At 39.0% G+C, this 15,000-nt stretch overlaps 1 protein-coding gene across 1 annotated transcript in view; it reads left to right on the top strand.

The window, feature by feature from the left end:
* Positions 1-2,583: 2,583 nt before the first annotated feature.
* LOC123513226 overlaps positions 2,584-15,000 on the top strand; it is a 57,562-nt gene continuing 45,145 nt past the window's right edge. The window contains exon 1 of the mRNA XM_045270298.1: positions 2,584-2,970. The gene's annotated coding sequence lies outside the window, so the exon portion shown is untranslated. The remainder of the gene's footprint in view (positions 2,971-15,000) is intronic.

Genomic DNA, 15,000 nt, shown 5'->3' with positions numbered 1-15,000 from the left:
GATGATGTGTGTGTGTGTGTGTGTGTGTGTGTGTGTGTGTGTGTGTGTGTGTGTGTGTGTGTGTGTGTGTGCTTTTAAGTTATTTTTCATTTTCCTTGTCAAGAGTTCATGTTTTATGTATAATAGTGATGATGACAGTAGTAGTTGTGGTAGTGGTAGTAGTGGTAGTGGTAGTGGTAATAGAAGTAGTAGTAGTAGTAGTAGTAGTAGTAGTAGTAGTAGTAGTAGTAGTAGTAGTTGTTGTAGTAATAGTAGTAGTACTGGTGGTGGTGGTGAAGTAGCACTAGTAGTATAGTTTAGTAGTATTATTATTATTAGTAGTAGTAGTAGTAGTAGTGTATTAGTATTAGTACTAGTAGTAGTCGTAGTAATAGAAGTAGTAGTAGTAGTGCTGGTGGTGGTGGTGGTGGTGGCATTAGTAGTAGTGGTGTTAGTAATAGTAACAGTAGTAGTGGTAGTAGTAGTAGTAGTAGTAGTAGTAGTAGTAGTAGTAGTAGTAGTAGTAGTAGTAGTAGTAGTAGTAGTAGTAGTAGTAGTAGTAATAGCAGCAGAAGTAGTAATAATAATGATAATATAAATAATAACAAAAATAAATAAAAGTGTATGTTCTCTCTCTCTCTCTCTCTCTCTCTCTCTCTCTCTCTCTCTCTCTCACTGAACGTACATATTATTTTTTCCGTGTGTGTTCTCTTCACGCTACAGTTTAATTTGTTTAGCAGAGATCAGAGTTCTTATAGATTTCAATATTCATTTATTTTATTATTTACTATTTCATTTGTTTTCATAATCCACTTAACCCCTTCAGTAGCATGACGCGTTTCTATATTCATTCTGGTGACTATTTGGTGATTTTATACAGCTTCAGAAACTCATGTGGGGGATTAAAATAGTGAAGACTGTGGCCATTAATCTTCTGACCTCCACTGATCCTTACTAATGTCAATAAAATGGTCTAATCCTACACAAATCTCAAGGTAAAAATGTGTCCCAGTATCGAAGGGGTTAATCTCAAATTCATAATTTATTTGTGAACTTGAGCAAGGTTCATGTGTTATTTTCAAACTTTTGGGTAATTTGTAAACATGAGATGGTGGTATTATTATCATTATTATTATCATTATTATTATCGTTACCATCAAACCTATTCTTATTACTATTATCATTCTTATTGCTCTTACAAATCTCCATTCTGGTGAAATATGTAGTGTGTGCGTGTGTGCGTGTGTGTGTGTGTGTGTGTGTGTGTGTGTGTGTGTGTAGTGCCTTGCAGTAATAGCAGTATGTAGTGCCTTGCAGTAATAGCAGTATCTTTTCTCATTTCCATTCACTATTCACACACACACACACACACACACACACACACACACACACACACACACACACACTAACAAGAAGCACATCAGAATAATAACACACGAGGAAGCAAACATTTCACCTGGAGCCCCTGCACAGCACTAATTACCCAGGTATATTTATCTCACCTGTGAAAAAAAGGGGTAACGCCTCCCTGATGTTTGAGGTCATCAGGACTACGTGGAAAGGGGGGCGAGAGGGCGACTGAGGGGCCGAGTGGGGGAGCGAGTGGGGACAAGGAAAGGAGGGGTGGGAGAGGGAGTTATTTAAGGGGCCTTAGACCAATGAAGGGACAGGAAAGGGAAGAGGAAAAGAGGACAAAAGGAGGTTTGGGGTCAGTTTAGACAAGAGAGAGAGAGAGAGAGAGAGAGAGAGAGAGAGAGAGAGAGAGAGAGAGAGAGAGAGAGAGAGAGAGAGAGAGAGAGAGAGAGAGAGAATGATTAAAAGAACGATTGAAAGAATGAGGAGGAGGAGAAGGAGGAGGAGGAGGAGGAGGACGAATAAGAGAAATAATGAAGGTGAAAGAAGGGAATTAGAAGAAAAGGAGGAGGAGGAGGAGGAGGAGGAGGAGGAGGAGGAGGAGGAGGAGGAGGAGGAGGAGGAAGAGGAGGAGGAGGAGGAGGAGGAGGAGGAGGAGGAGGAGGAGGAGGAGGAGGAGGAGGAGGAGGAGGAGGAGGAGGAGGAGGAGGAGGAGGGCCATAACATGAATGACACATCAACACCTTGACCATCACACACACACACACACACACACACACACACACACACACACACACACACACACACACACACACACACACGCAACCATTAGTCAGGCACCAATGGTAGTTTCATTGAGGAATATCTTCGGAGAATTACTAGTGTTCCTATTGGCCAGCCCGGCGTGACGTGGCGAGGCGGGGGAGGACTGGCCAGCCAATCACAGCCCAGCTACACCTGAAGCCTCGCTCGCCACACCACATTACATCGCTCACAAAATATACCTAAACCCACATTTCTCACCAAACCCACGCCTTCCCACGGTACCTAACCTATGCAATATTGACCTTACACCTTATAGTGCAACCCCAAGTCACCAGGTAAGCTCTACAGGCCGGCAGGTGAGCGTGAGAAGCAGGTAAGTTGGTGAGATGCAGCGGAAGAGAAGTGGTGATGTCAGAGAGGTGGATGCGGTCTGGCCACGCTCAGGTACACTATAAGTTGGCCGGCGCGGAGGGGAGTGGTACGATAGCCAACAGGTGCCCTTCTGCTGCTGGAGTCACTACGCACACACGCACGCTTCACGGAGACACGCACGCACTCGCAAAATACCAAGGAACGCACGCAAAGATACTGAAAGAAAAGACATTGGGAAAAAGGAAAGAATTATCTAAAACTCCTTAGAAAAATTATTTATTGTACTAGTGGAGTTATCGAAAGAACCACTAATACTTTTACCTTCACTACCTCCACCTCCTCCACCTCCTCCTCCTCCTCCTCCTCCTTCTCCTCTCCCCGAAGTCCCCCTCCACCTCCAGCTAGTCTCCGAGGCCTTAGAAAAGAGACGGAGACACACGCCGTGGTCATGAGCCTAAGAGGATGATTGAAGCCTGAGTTGGTGATTGTTACGACACATCGGTAAGTGATCTTGGTGACTTGTTGTCTGTATGTGTGTGTGTCTGTTTCTGTCTGTCTCTTTCTCTCTTTCTTTCTCTCTCCTCTCGCTTTGGTGATTTTCTTTCTTTTTTTTCTATCTCTCTTTTTCTCTCCTGGTGATTTCAATTTTTCGTCCATTTCATCCTGGTGACTCAATTTCTTCGTTCATTTTGTCTCAGTGATTTAATTTCTTTCTCTGTTTCCTCTTGGTGACTTTGACTTTTTCCGTCTCTTTTCCTCCTGCTGACTTTATTTTTTCGTCTATTTTCCTCTTGGTGACTCTAACATCTATCTTCTGCCTCCTCTTGGTGACTAAAATTTATCTTCTGTTTCCTCTTAGTGACTTTTTTTTCGTCAGTTTTCCTCTTAGTGACAATTTTTTCGTCTATTTCCTCTTGGTGACTTCAATATTTTCTTCCGTTTTTTACCTGGTGATCCCAAAGGGTAAACATTTTCTGTATCCACTTCCCGCGCTGGTGATCTACCGTAATTCCATCTTCCTCTCCCTCTTCTCTCACCTTACTTCTCTCCGTCTTGGTGATCTCATTTACTCTCTTCCTATGCTAATTTCCAAACTTTCCGCCTTTCACCTCCTCCCTTCCTGGTGACTTCCGCCCGAACTTTGAGTCTATTTGGTGACCTCTCCTGTTTTTCCGCGGCAAGGTAAGAGGTCTGGCTTGAGAATCTTGGTGCTGGTGGTTGGTGACCGCTAACACGAGGAAACTTGCAAAAAATCCTCATTTCCTGGTGATTTTTATATTTTCTTGGTGATATTTTGAGCCTTCTGGTGATTTGGTATGTTTTTTTGTTTTTTTTGTCTTGGTGAGATGAACGTGTCTCAATATCTCGGCCTGGTGATTCTTGTCTTGTTTTTCCTCTGCTGGTGATTCTGTTTCCCCGGCAATCTCCTCCCTCCCTCTCTCTCTCTCTCTTGGTGACTTAATCTTTCTTCTTCTGCTGGTGATCTTCGTATAGGTAACGTCTTATACTTCAAAACTCCGTCTTGGTGACCTGTCCTGGTGACTGCCATGATTTTTGACCTTGTGATCTTCCTTTTACTGGTGACTTTCTTTGTCCTGGTGATCTACGTCTTGGTGACCTAATCTGCAATGATCTTTGTCTTGGTGATTCTTCTCTATTAGTGATCTTCGTCTTGGTGACCTCTAGTGTACTGGTAACCTCCTTTATGCGTGTGACCTTTGTCTTGGTGATTTTAGACTGGTGATCTTCCTTGTACTGGTAACCTTTTTGCACTGGTGACCTTTGTAATACTAGTCTTCCTCGTGATCTTTGAATTGGTGACCTATCTTATACTGGTGACCTTTGTACTGGTGACCTATCTTATACTGATGACCTTTGTACTGGTGACCTATCTTATATACTTTATAATGGTGACCTTTGTAGTGGTGACCTTTATACTGGTGGTCTTTGTACTGGTGACCTATCTTACACTGGTGACCTTTATAATGGTGACCTTTGTACTGGTGACCTTTATACTGGTGCCCTTTATACTGATGACCAATCTTGTACTGGTGACCTTTATATTGGTGACCTATCTTATACTGGTAACCTATTCTATACTGGTGACTTTTATACTGGTGACCTTTATACTGGTGACTACTGGTGATCTGTGCTACTCTCTGGCCACTCACCCTCCGTGTAGACTGGTGGCCACGTACAGCAGGTCACCAGTCCCTCTTGATGTAAATGACAGGTAAGTGCAGTAATTCAGGTGAGCGACACAGGAATTACTTAAAATTATATAGAATTACACAGAAACAGGATACAAGGGTGTGGCTGTCTGATAAATTACTTGCTTAGTTTGCTCATTATTTGGGATTACAATTAGATTACGTGAAATTACATAGAGGAGGCTATAAGAAATGAATGGTCTTAAAATTACATACTTTTTTCTGATTACTATTGTACCAAATGAATTACGCTCACTATTATTTGGGATTACAATTGGATTACGTGAAATTACATAGAGAAGGCTATAAGGAGTGAATGGTCTTAAAATTACATACTTTTTTCTGATTACTATTGTACTAAATGAATTACACTTACGATACAGGGTTAGGAAATCACCTAGTTTGCTGATTATTTGGCATTACAATTGGATTACGTGGAATTACAAAGAAACAGGATAGAAGAGATGGACAGTTTGACAATTACATTATTTTACTGATTACAATTCAACCCACAGAATTACACACGATATAATAAAGGCTTGAAAAATCACTTAGTTTGCTGATTGCTTGGAATTACAATTGGATTACATGGAATTACAAAGAAACAGGATAGAAGAGATGGACAGTCTGACAATTACATTCTTTTACTGATTACAAGATATAATACAGGCTTGAAAAATCACTTTGTTTGATGATTACTTGGGATTACAATTAGATTACATGGAATTACATAGAAACAGGATAAAAGGGATGGACAGTCTAGTAATTACATATCTTTGCTCTGATTACATTTCCTACCCACTAAATTACACACAGGGTTTAAAATTACTTACTTTGTTGATTATTTGGGATTATAAATGGGTTACAAGTAATTACATATAAAACAGGATATTACATAAGATTACAAAAGAGATTACAACAGAATTAGGTAAAGTTACACCAAAACACAAATTAAAAGAGTGTAACTGTTGTCTGTTTTTGTTTCGTAATTGGAATGTTATCTTTTAAATGACCTGGATTACAATAATTATACGGCATTACAAATATTCAGGTTACAGGAGATTACTGGACTAATAATAGGGCCGCCGTGGTACAGTGGAACCATGCGTGCTTTGGGGTTCGAGGGGTCTTCAAGCGCACGGGTTCGAATCCTGTCCACGGTCCGAGTGTAGGTTGGGCTTCCTCACTCCGGGAAACGGTTTGCTAGCGGGTGGGCTTTGAGATAGGAGGTACCCCAGAAAAGTATCCCCTTTAGCCCAGAAATTCTCGTGAAAAGCCCACATGGTATAAATGAAAAGAAAAGAAAAATACGTAGTTACAAATTCACTTCCGCAATTACAACACAGCCTAATGAATGATGTGATTACAATTAAATTACATTAAAAAGACGAAAAACTGATAAGACGAGTTAAAAATGACCTGTTTTTAAGATTCTAGTGGAAGTTTTCAGGGTTTTCAAGTTTTTACGATTCTAGTTGAAGTTACTGGTGTTTTCAAAGGCGTGTTTATGATTCTAGTAAAGCTATTAGGGTTTTCAAAGGCGTTTATGTGATTCTAGTTGAAATTACTGGGTTTTTAAGATTCTAGTGGAAGTTATTAAGGTTTTTCAAGTTTTTACGATTCTAGTGAAGTTACCGGAGTTTTCAAAGACGTTTTTATGATTCTAGTGAAGTTATTAGGGTTTTCAAGGGTGTTTATGTGATTCTAGTTGAATTTACCAGGTTTTTCAAGTTTTTACGATTTTAATGAAGTTACTGGGGTTTTCAAAGGTGTTTTTATGATTCTAGTGAAGTTATTAGGGTTTTCAAAGGCGTTTGTGTGATTCTAGTGAAGTTACCAGGGTTTTTAAAGGCGTTTTTATGATTCTAGTAAAGTTACTGTGATTTTTAAAGGCATTTTTATGATTCTAGTTGAAGTCATCGGTTTTTTCAAGGAGTCTTTATGATTCAAGTGAAGTTGTGGTTTTCAAAGGCGTTTCTAAGATTCTAGTGAAGTTACTGGTGTTTTCAAAGGCGTTTCTAAGATTCTAGTGAAGTTACTGGTGTTTTCAAAGGCGTTTATAAGATTCTAGCGGAAGTTACAGTGATTTTCAAGGAGTCTGTATGATTCTAATGGAAGTTACCGTGTTTTTCAAAGGAGTTTTACGATTTTGTTGGAAATTATTTTTTTCTAAGGCATTTTTAAGATTCTAGTGGTTATTAGAATTTTTTTTTTCAAGGTGTTTTAAGATTCTAGTGGAAGTTACTGGGGTTTTCAAAGGCGTTTATGTGATGCTAGTGAAGTTACCGGGGTTTTCAAAGACATTTTTATGATTCTAGTGAAGTTACTGGGGTTTTCAAAGGCGTTTATAAGATTCTAGCGGAAGTTACTATGGTTTTCAAGAAGTCTTTATGATTCTAGTGGAAGTTACTTGTTTTTTTTTCAAAGACGTTTTTAAGATTCTAGTAGAAGTTATTGGGGTTTTCAAAGACGTTTATTAGATTCTAGTGGAAGTTACTGGGACTTTCAAGGACTTTTTATGATTCTAGTGGAAAATATTGTTCGTTTTATTTCCAAGGCCTTTTAATGATTCTAGTGTAAGTTACGGGGTTTTCAAAGGTGTTAATAAGATTCTAGTTTAAGTTACTGGGGTTTTCAAAAGGTGTTTTTATAATTCTAGTGAGTTACTGGGGTTTTCAAAGCAGTTTTTACGATTCTAAAACTGGGGTTCTTCATTTCTTCATGATTCTAGTGCTGGGGTTTTAAGGATGTTTTCATGATTCTATTGATAGTTGGTGGGGTTTTGAAGGAAGTTTTTAAGATTCTACTGGGGTTTTTAAAGGCGTTTTTATGATTCTAATACTGGGATTCTTCAATTTCTCATGATTCTAGTGCTGGGGGTTTTAAGGATGTTTTCATGATTCTATTGATAGTTGCTGGGGTTTTGAAGGAAGTTTTTAAGATTCTACTGGGGTTTTTAAAGGCATTTTTATGATTCTAGTGAAATTTTAACATGTTTTAGTGATTGTTTGTTGAGATTTACAAAAGTGGATAAGCTAATGTGCCGTGGAACAAGACAAAACATTATACCAATTAGCTGAAGTGGCGAAAATGAATACCGTGTGGATAAATTAATGATACCGTGTGGATTTAGCGCACGAGCTGAGACAATGCAGGATAAAGCGTGTGGATGTGTGTTTAGCGTAGATGTGGAGGCAGTGTTGGTGTGAAGTAGAGAAAAGTGCATTGTGGATGTGTTTAGCGTAGATGTGGATGTGAGGTAGAGAAAAATGTTGTGTGGATGTTTGTTTTGCATATTTGTAAAGGCAGTGTGGATGTAAGATAGAGAAAATAATGTGTGGATAGCATATATATGGAGGCTGTGTGGATGTGTGACAGTAAAATATGTGGATGTTTGTTTAGCATATCTGTAAAGGTAGTGTGGATATAAGATAGAGAAAATGATGTGTGGATAGCATATATGTAGCGGCAGTGTGGATGTGTGATAGAATAGTGTGTGTTTAGCGTATATGTGGAGGTGGCGATGGTATGTGACGCGTTGTGTGGATGGATAATACGGGAAAGAATGGGATTGGTATCAGTGTGTGGCATGGATGGTGGAAGCGGTAAAGGGAATAATATCTCAAGGTGGAGTGAAGGAGGATAAAGCATGCACAGGTTCCGATAAGTGAATAAGAAAATGATGAGACACAAGATACCATGAGCTATTTTTGCCTTAAAACCCGAAAACTATACTCTCGGAGGAGGAAAAATTGGAAGTTAGAGGAAGAAAGTTTGGTGTTTCACGTGTCCCCTCACCACCACAATCACGAGGCTCTTAAGTGGTGAGATCTTGGTGACATAAAGCCTTGGTCAGATCAGGTGGCGAGAAACAAACTATAGAGAAAAGAGATAAAACAGAGAGAAATGAGTTACCTGATGTCTTGGTTTGGAGATAAGCTAACCTCGCCACCAAATCAAACGGAAGATAATGTCATTTAGAAATCTAGAAATCCTGTTATGGTGCGAGTAATGACAGTCTTTCCCTTCCTTTTATCATATGGCTGAGAAGTGGGACCCATTTTTCTTCCCTTTTCATGGCTCGAGCTCTCTTTACTACCGGCAGGAAGAAAAGTGTATACAAGAAAGAATTAAAATGAAGACTAAATTCTCATGCTAGAAAAAAACAGCGGTAATTTCTAAGAACCAAGGACAAAACCTAATATTTTCTCCTCTCTCTCTCTCTCTCTCTCTCTCTCTCTCTCTCTCTCTCTCTCTGTAATGATCGGAAGAACGTCACTATTTAATATCAAGGGAGAGAATAAGGTAACTTTTGCTAATGGAAGGTAAAAGCACATTAATTTCAAATCGCCAATACAAAAAACAAACATTCTCTCTCTCTCTCTCTCTCTCTCTCTCTCTCTCTCTCTCTCTCTCTCTTTCTCTCTAACCATCAGGAAGAACACGGACTGCATTCAGTTCAAGGAAGGGAAGAATGGAGAGTAAATTTTGCGCGTTAGAGAAAGAAACACACTAATTTTCTCACCGCTTTTGAAAGAACCCAATTATTTCTCTCTCTCTCTCTCTCTCTCTCTCTCTCTCTCTCTCTCTCTCTCTGTAATGACCAGGTATAAATGCTAAGAAATATTGAAAGTCAGAAGAATAAGGAATTAATATAGCAAGGTAAAGAAGATACACCTAATTTCTGACAGTAGTAGTAGTAGTAGTAGTAGTAGTAGTAGTAGTAGTAGTAGTAGTAGTAGTAGTAGTAGTAGTAGTAGTAGTAGTAGTAGTAATAGCAGCAGCAGCAACAAGAAAAGCAGATACACTTAATTTCTAACAGTAGTAGTAGTAGTAGTAGTAGTAGTAACAGTAGTAGTAGTAGTTGTTGTTGTTGTTGTTGTTGTTGTTGTTGTTGTAGTAGTAGTAGTAGTAGTAGTAGTAGTAGTAGTAGTAGTAGTAGTAGTAGTAGTAGTAGTAGTAGTAGTAGTAGTAGTAGTAGTAGTAGTAGTAGCAAAAAAGAAGATACACTTTCTAACAATACTAGTAGCAGTAGCAGTAGCAGTAGCCGCAGTAGTAGTAGTAATAGTAGCAGTAACAAGCCTCAGTGACATTATCGGGGATCCTTTAACACTATAAGCCAGGTAGACTAATGGACTAAAAATCTGAATGAGCTCACATCACACTCCTTCACTCTGCTTAGCGCCAACCTTTCATCCCACGCTCTGATATGAAAGTGTATACCGGAGTGGCGTGGCGTGGCGTGGCGTGGCGGGGAGATGTGAAAGGATGCTCTGCTCTGCCTGGTTTTTTTTGAGAATATTAGAGGCAGTGAGGTCTAATACTGTGGCGTGGATGCTGTGGCGCCTGTGATATGCTTTGTGAGAATGTGAGATAGTTTTGTGAGCTTGTGAGTTTGTGAGGAATAAGGTTCTCTAGGACTGTGAGGGATGTTGAAATGTGATAGTGTGATTTGATAGAATATTATGAGTTTTGTGATAGATTGTGGAGAGATTAACTGTAGCAGAGAGAGAGAGAGAGAGAGAGAGAGAGAGAGAGAGAGAGAGAGAGAGAGAGAGAGAGAGAGAGAGAGAGAGAGAGAGAGAGAGAGAAAAGTGAGGGGCGCTATCTATTCGGTTTTTTTTTTTTTTGTGAGAAGTTAATGAAAAAGATTGTGTAGATGATGAAACGTGACAGTGTGATTTGATAGAATATTACGAGTTTTGTGATAGATTATGGAAAGATTGACTGTTCTCTTATAATCTATTCATTTTAACCCCTTCAGTATTGGAACACATTTTTACCTTGATTTTGGGTGTGATTAGACCATTTTATCTACATTAGGAAGGGTCTATGGAGGTCAGAAGATTAACGGCCACAGTCTTCACTATTCTAACCCCGACATAATTTTCTGAGGCTGCATAAAATCACCATATAGTAACCAGAACGAATATGGAAACGCGTCATGGTACTGAAGAGGTTAATAGTTTTTTTAGGGGGGCAAGTTGGTAGAAAAGATTTTGTAGTTTGTTGCACTAGAGATACTGAAATGTTACAGTGTGATTCGATACAGTATTACGAGTTCGTGGAAAGACTAACTGTTCTATTCCAATCTATTCGTTTTTATAGAATTTTTTTGCGACTTTATAATGAAAAAGATTACGTAATTTGTTGCACTAAAGATACTGAAATGTGATGGAATGATTCGATAACATATAAGTTTGTGAAGCAAGATAGTGAGAAAATTACCTGTACTATTCCAATATATTCGCTTTTATAAGATTTTTTATTTGCGACTTTAAAATGAAAAAAAGAGTACGTAGTTTGTTGCACTAGAGATACTGAAATCTAATGGTCTAATTCGACATAATATTACGAGTTTTGTTATATATATATTGTGGAAAGATTACCTGTTCTATTATAATCTATTCACTTTAGTTTTTTTTGTGACAAGTTGGTGGAAAAAGATCGCGTAGTTTGCTGTTCTCTATTATTTGTGAGATCGAGAAGGATATGAAGCCCTTTAACAGTCTACTTGTTAGTTGTCCTCTTAATGAAGCTAAGAGAGTTCCAGCGACGCTAAACAATCTATCATTATGAAGATTTTTTTTTTGTTTTTGTTAGAGAGAAAAAAAGATTAGTAAGATTCTTTTCATTTCCCGCTGTCAACAGATTCTGAAAACATGATCTGGTCAGCAAGAATTTATAAAAGAACCAGACTGTGAAACTAAACTAAAAAAAAAAAAAAACGAAAAGAAAAATGCTATGATCCTACACAAGACATTTCAAGACAAACCTTTTCGAATCTGTAAGGGGACTGGCAACTAAGTGAGTGTTTCTTTAATATTTACTTTCTCTTGCTCTAGTCCAGTTTTCCTTTCTCTCATCTTACACAAAAAGAAGACTACAAATTCCCATGTTTACAGAGATGTTTACGAAAAAAATCGCCAATTCTGAACACACCCCTGAGTCACGACATATTTATAAAGGACTGGTGAAAGCTCCTCTCGTGTGAAAAACTTAAAATATCTTTGTGGTTTTCTTTGATAAATAAACTATCAGATTTCGTGACGAAGAGAAGGAGGTGGTGGTGGTGGTGGTGGTGGTGGCGAGTGAAAAAGAGGACACTACACCTTTGACTAATATTGGTGATGGTGGTAGTGGTGGTGATAGTGGTGGTAGTGGTGGCTGTCCCCTCTCCCTCACACACACACACACACACACACACACACACACACACACATGCCATCAAGCCATCAGAAGCAGGTTGGGAAAAGACACGCCATGAGAGAGAGAGAGAGAGAGAGAGAGAGAGAGAGAGAGAGAGAGAGAGAGAGAGAGAGAGAGAGGATACAGAAAGCTTTTAAATCAGAGGAAACCAACTAAGAGAGAGAGAGAGAGAGAGAGAGAGGTAGCTTTAAATCTTTACCAGTTCCCGTGGGCGCTTGCTCTCATTTAGGGTTCGAAGCAAAGAGCGAATCAGTGAACCAAAGAGTCACGAATTCGGAGTTTCGAAGCGGCCGTACTGAGACTAGTTCACTGCTTCTAAAGGCCACGCGTTCCCCACTTTTGTCTCTCTCTCTCTCTCTCTCTCTCTCCATTTTTGTAACGTGTTTCTCTGCTTTTAATTAAGAAATGTACGTGTGTGTGTGTGTGTGTGTGTGTGTGTGTGTGTGTGTGTGTGTGTGTGTGTGTGTGTGTGTGTGTGTTAGTCGGTCAGTCAGTCAGTGTGTGTGTGTGTGTGTGTTTGTGTGTTAGTCGGTCAGTCAGTCAGTGTGTGTGTGTGTGTGTGTGTGTGTGTGTGTGTGTGTGTGTGAATCGATGTGTAATCTCTAGAGTAAATCAATTTATCTTACGCAAAGGTGCAGGCACACACGCACTTACACACACAAACACACACATAATAACTTTTCATAACAATTCCATGGAACTTTTTAAATTTCCCAAACTAAATAAGAAAATAATAAATAATAACATCAAGAGGCAAAGAACCATCACCACCACCACCACCACCACCACCACCACCACCACCACCACTACTACTACTACTACTACTACTACTACACAACCCTTCACAGTCATGCACCAAACACATATATTCCTCCCTTCTTCTTCCTCTCCTCATCTTCCTGCTATCTTCACCATTATCTCTTACTGATAATGCGAAGGAAGAGAAAAAAAAATATTAGTTTTAATATTGAAGAAAAACAACGATAAATGAGAATAAAACAGAAAAAAAAAATAGATAAACAGATACACAAATACACAAACCCTCCACTGAGATGCCATACCCTGACCCAGTAGAAGAAAAGGATAGTAAAGTAGAAGGCTCTCTCCCCACCCTCCCTACACTCTTTGCTGTACAGAATATAGGACGGAAATGAATACCTTGTGGATTAGAGGAAGACAAATGTGAAGGAAATATAATTGGAAAGGATGGGAAAGAGATGAATTGAAGGATCACGGTTACCTGTAGTACCTGGTTACCTGTACACGCGAATAAATGATTGAGAAATTGAAGACAAGAAGAGCAGGAGGAATAATGGAAATGAAAGGAAATGATAGTAATAATAATGAGGATATGACAGACAAAAGAGGAAAAAAAGGGATGAAAATGAGGAGGAAGAGGAAGAAGAAAAAGAGGAAGAGGAAAAAGAGGAAGAAGAAAAGAAAAGTAAGAAGAATAAAGTAATGGTAATAAGGAGAATATGAAGACAAGAAAAAAAAGGAGGGAAAGAGGAAGATGATAAAAAGAGGAAAATAAAAAAAAAGAGGAAGAAGAGTAGGAGGAATAATGGTAATAAAAAAGAAAGTAACGGAGAATATGAAGACAGAGGAAGAAGAGGAAGAAAAGAGGAAGAAGAAGAGGAAAGAAGAAAGAGGAAAAAGAAAAAGAGGAAGAAGAAAAGAAGAACAGGAGGAATAACGATGATAATAAAATAAATAATAGCAATAATAATGAGAATATGAAGACACGAAGAAGAGAAAGAGGAAGAAGAAAGAAGAAAGAGGAAAAGAAAAAGAAAACGAAAAAGAGAAAAGAAAAATGAAGAAAAAACAAGGAAAAGAAGAAGAAGAAGAAGAAGAAGAAGATGATGATGATGATGATGATGATGAAAAACAAGAAGAAAAAGAAGAAGAAGAACAACAACAACAACAACAACAATACCACCACCACCACCACCATCACTATAACAAATCAATACACACACACACACACACACACACACACACACACACACACACACACACACCTTACCTCTACTTCACATTATGCAAATTACCCAATCAGAGCCTAGAGACAAACGGACCAATAGAAGGCACCCACTCGCCCTCTAATTGTTCGTCAGCCAATCACAGCCTTCCAATTACACCCAGTGACAAGATGATTGGCCAGCGAGCTAAGAGAGGGGCAGGGAGAGGGGGGAGAGGAGGAGGGAGAGAGATAAGGGATAGAAGTAGGAGGGTGTCAAAATTTAGTGTGTGTGTGTGTGTGTGTGTGTGTGTGTTATTGTTTCTCATTTCCTGTTTTTCTTCCTTCGTTGTCTCATTGTTTTCTTTTTTCTATATTTTTCTTTCTTCTTTGTTTGTCTTCCTTGTTCCCTCCTTCTTGTAACGTCTTTCTATCTTCTCTCTCTCTCTCTCTCTCTCTCTCTCTCTCTCTCTCTCTCTCTCTCTCTCAATCTTCCTCTTGCTTTTACTTTTTTCAGTTTTTTCTATTTTTTTATTTTTTCTCTCTCTTCTTTCCTTTCTTTTAGTTTTTCTCTTCCTCCTTTTTCTCTTTCCCAATTACTGCTTTCTCTTATCTTTCCATCTCCCCTTCTTAAATTTTCGTTTTCTCTCTCTCTCTCTCTCTCTCTCTCTCTCTCTCTCTCTCTCTCTCTCTCTCTCTCTCTCTCTCTCTCTTCTCTGTTTCTCTTTCCCGTATTGGCCTCAATTTATCTTTTCTCAATTTTCTCTCTTTCCTTCAATACATTTTCCTCTCCTTCCTCTTCTTTCCTCCTCCTCCTCCTCCTCCTCCTCCTCCTCCTCCTCCTCCTCCTCCTCCTCTTCTTCTTCTTCTTCCTTCTCTTCTTCTTCTTCTTCTTCTTCTCCTAAATTCTTTCTTTCTTTTCAATTCTTAATCTTCCTACTTATGTTCTTTACGTTCTCCTTCTTCTTCTTCTTCTTCTTCTTCTTCTTCTTCTTCTTCTTCTTCTTCTTCTTCTTCTTCTTCTTCTTCTTCTTCTTCTTCTTCTTCTTCTTCCTCCTCCTCCTCCTCCTTCTCTTTTGTCTTATTCAGTGTCTAAAATCTCCTCCTCTTCCTCTTTTTGCTCTGACTTTACCAGATTCGCTCTTTCTT

The sequence above is a fragment of the Portunus trituberculatus genome, chromosome 5 (assembly GCF_017591435.1).
Source record: "Portunus trituberculatus isolate SZX2019 chromosome 5, ASM1759143v1, whole genome shotgun sequence".
NCBI lineage: Eukaryota > Metazoa > Arthropoda > Malacostraca > Decapoda > Portunidae > Portunus > Portunus trituberculatus.
The sequence above is the reverse complement of the archived record's forward strand: the minus strand, read 5'-3'. Positions and strand labels throughout refer to the sequence as shown.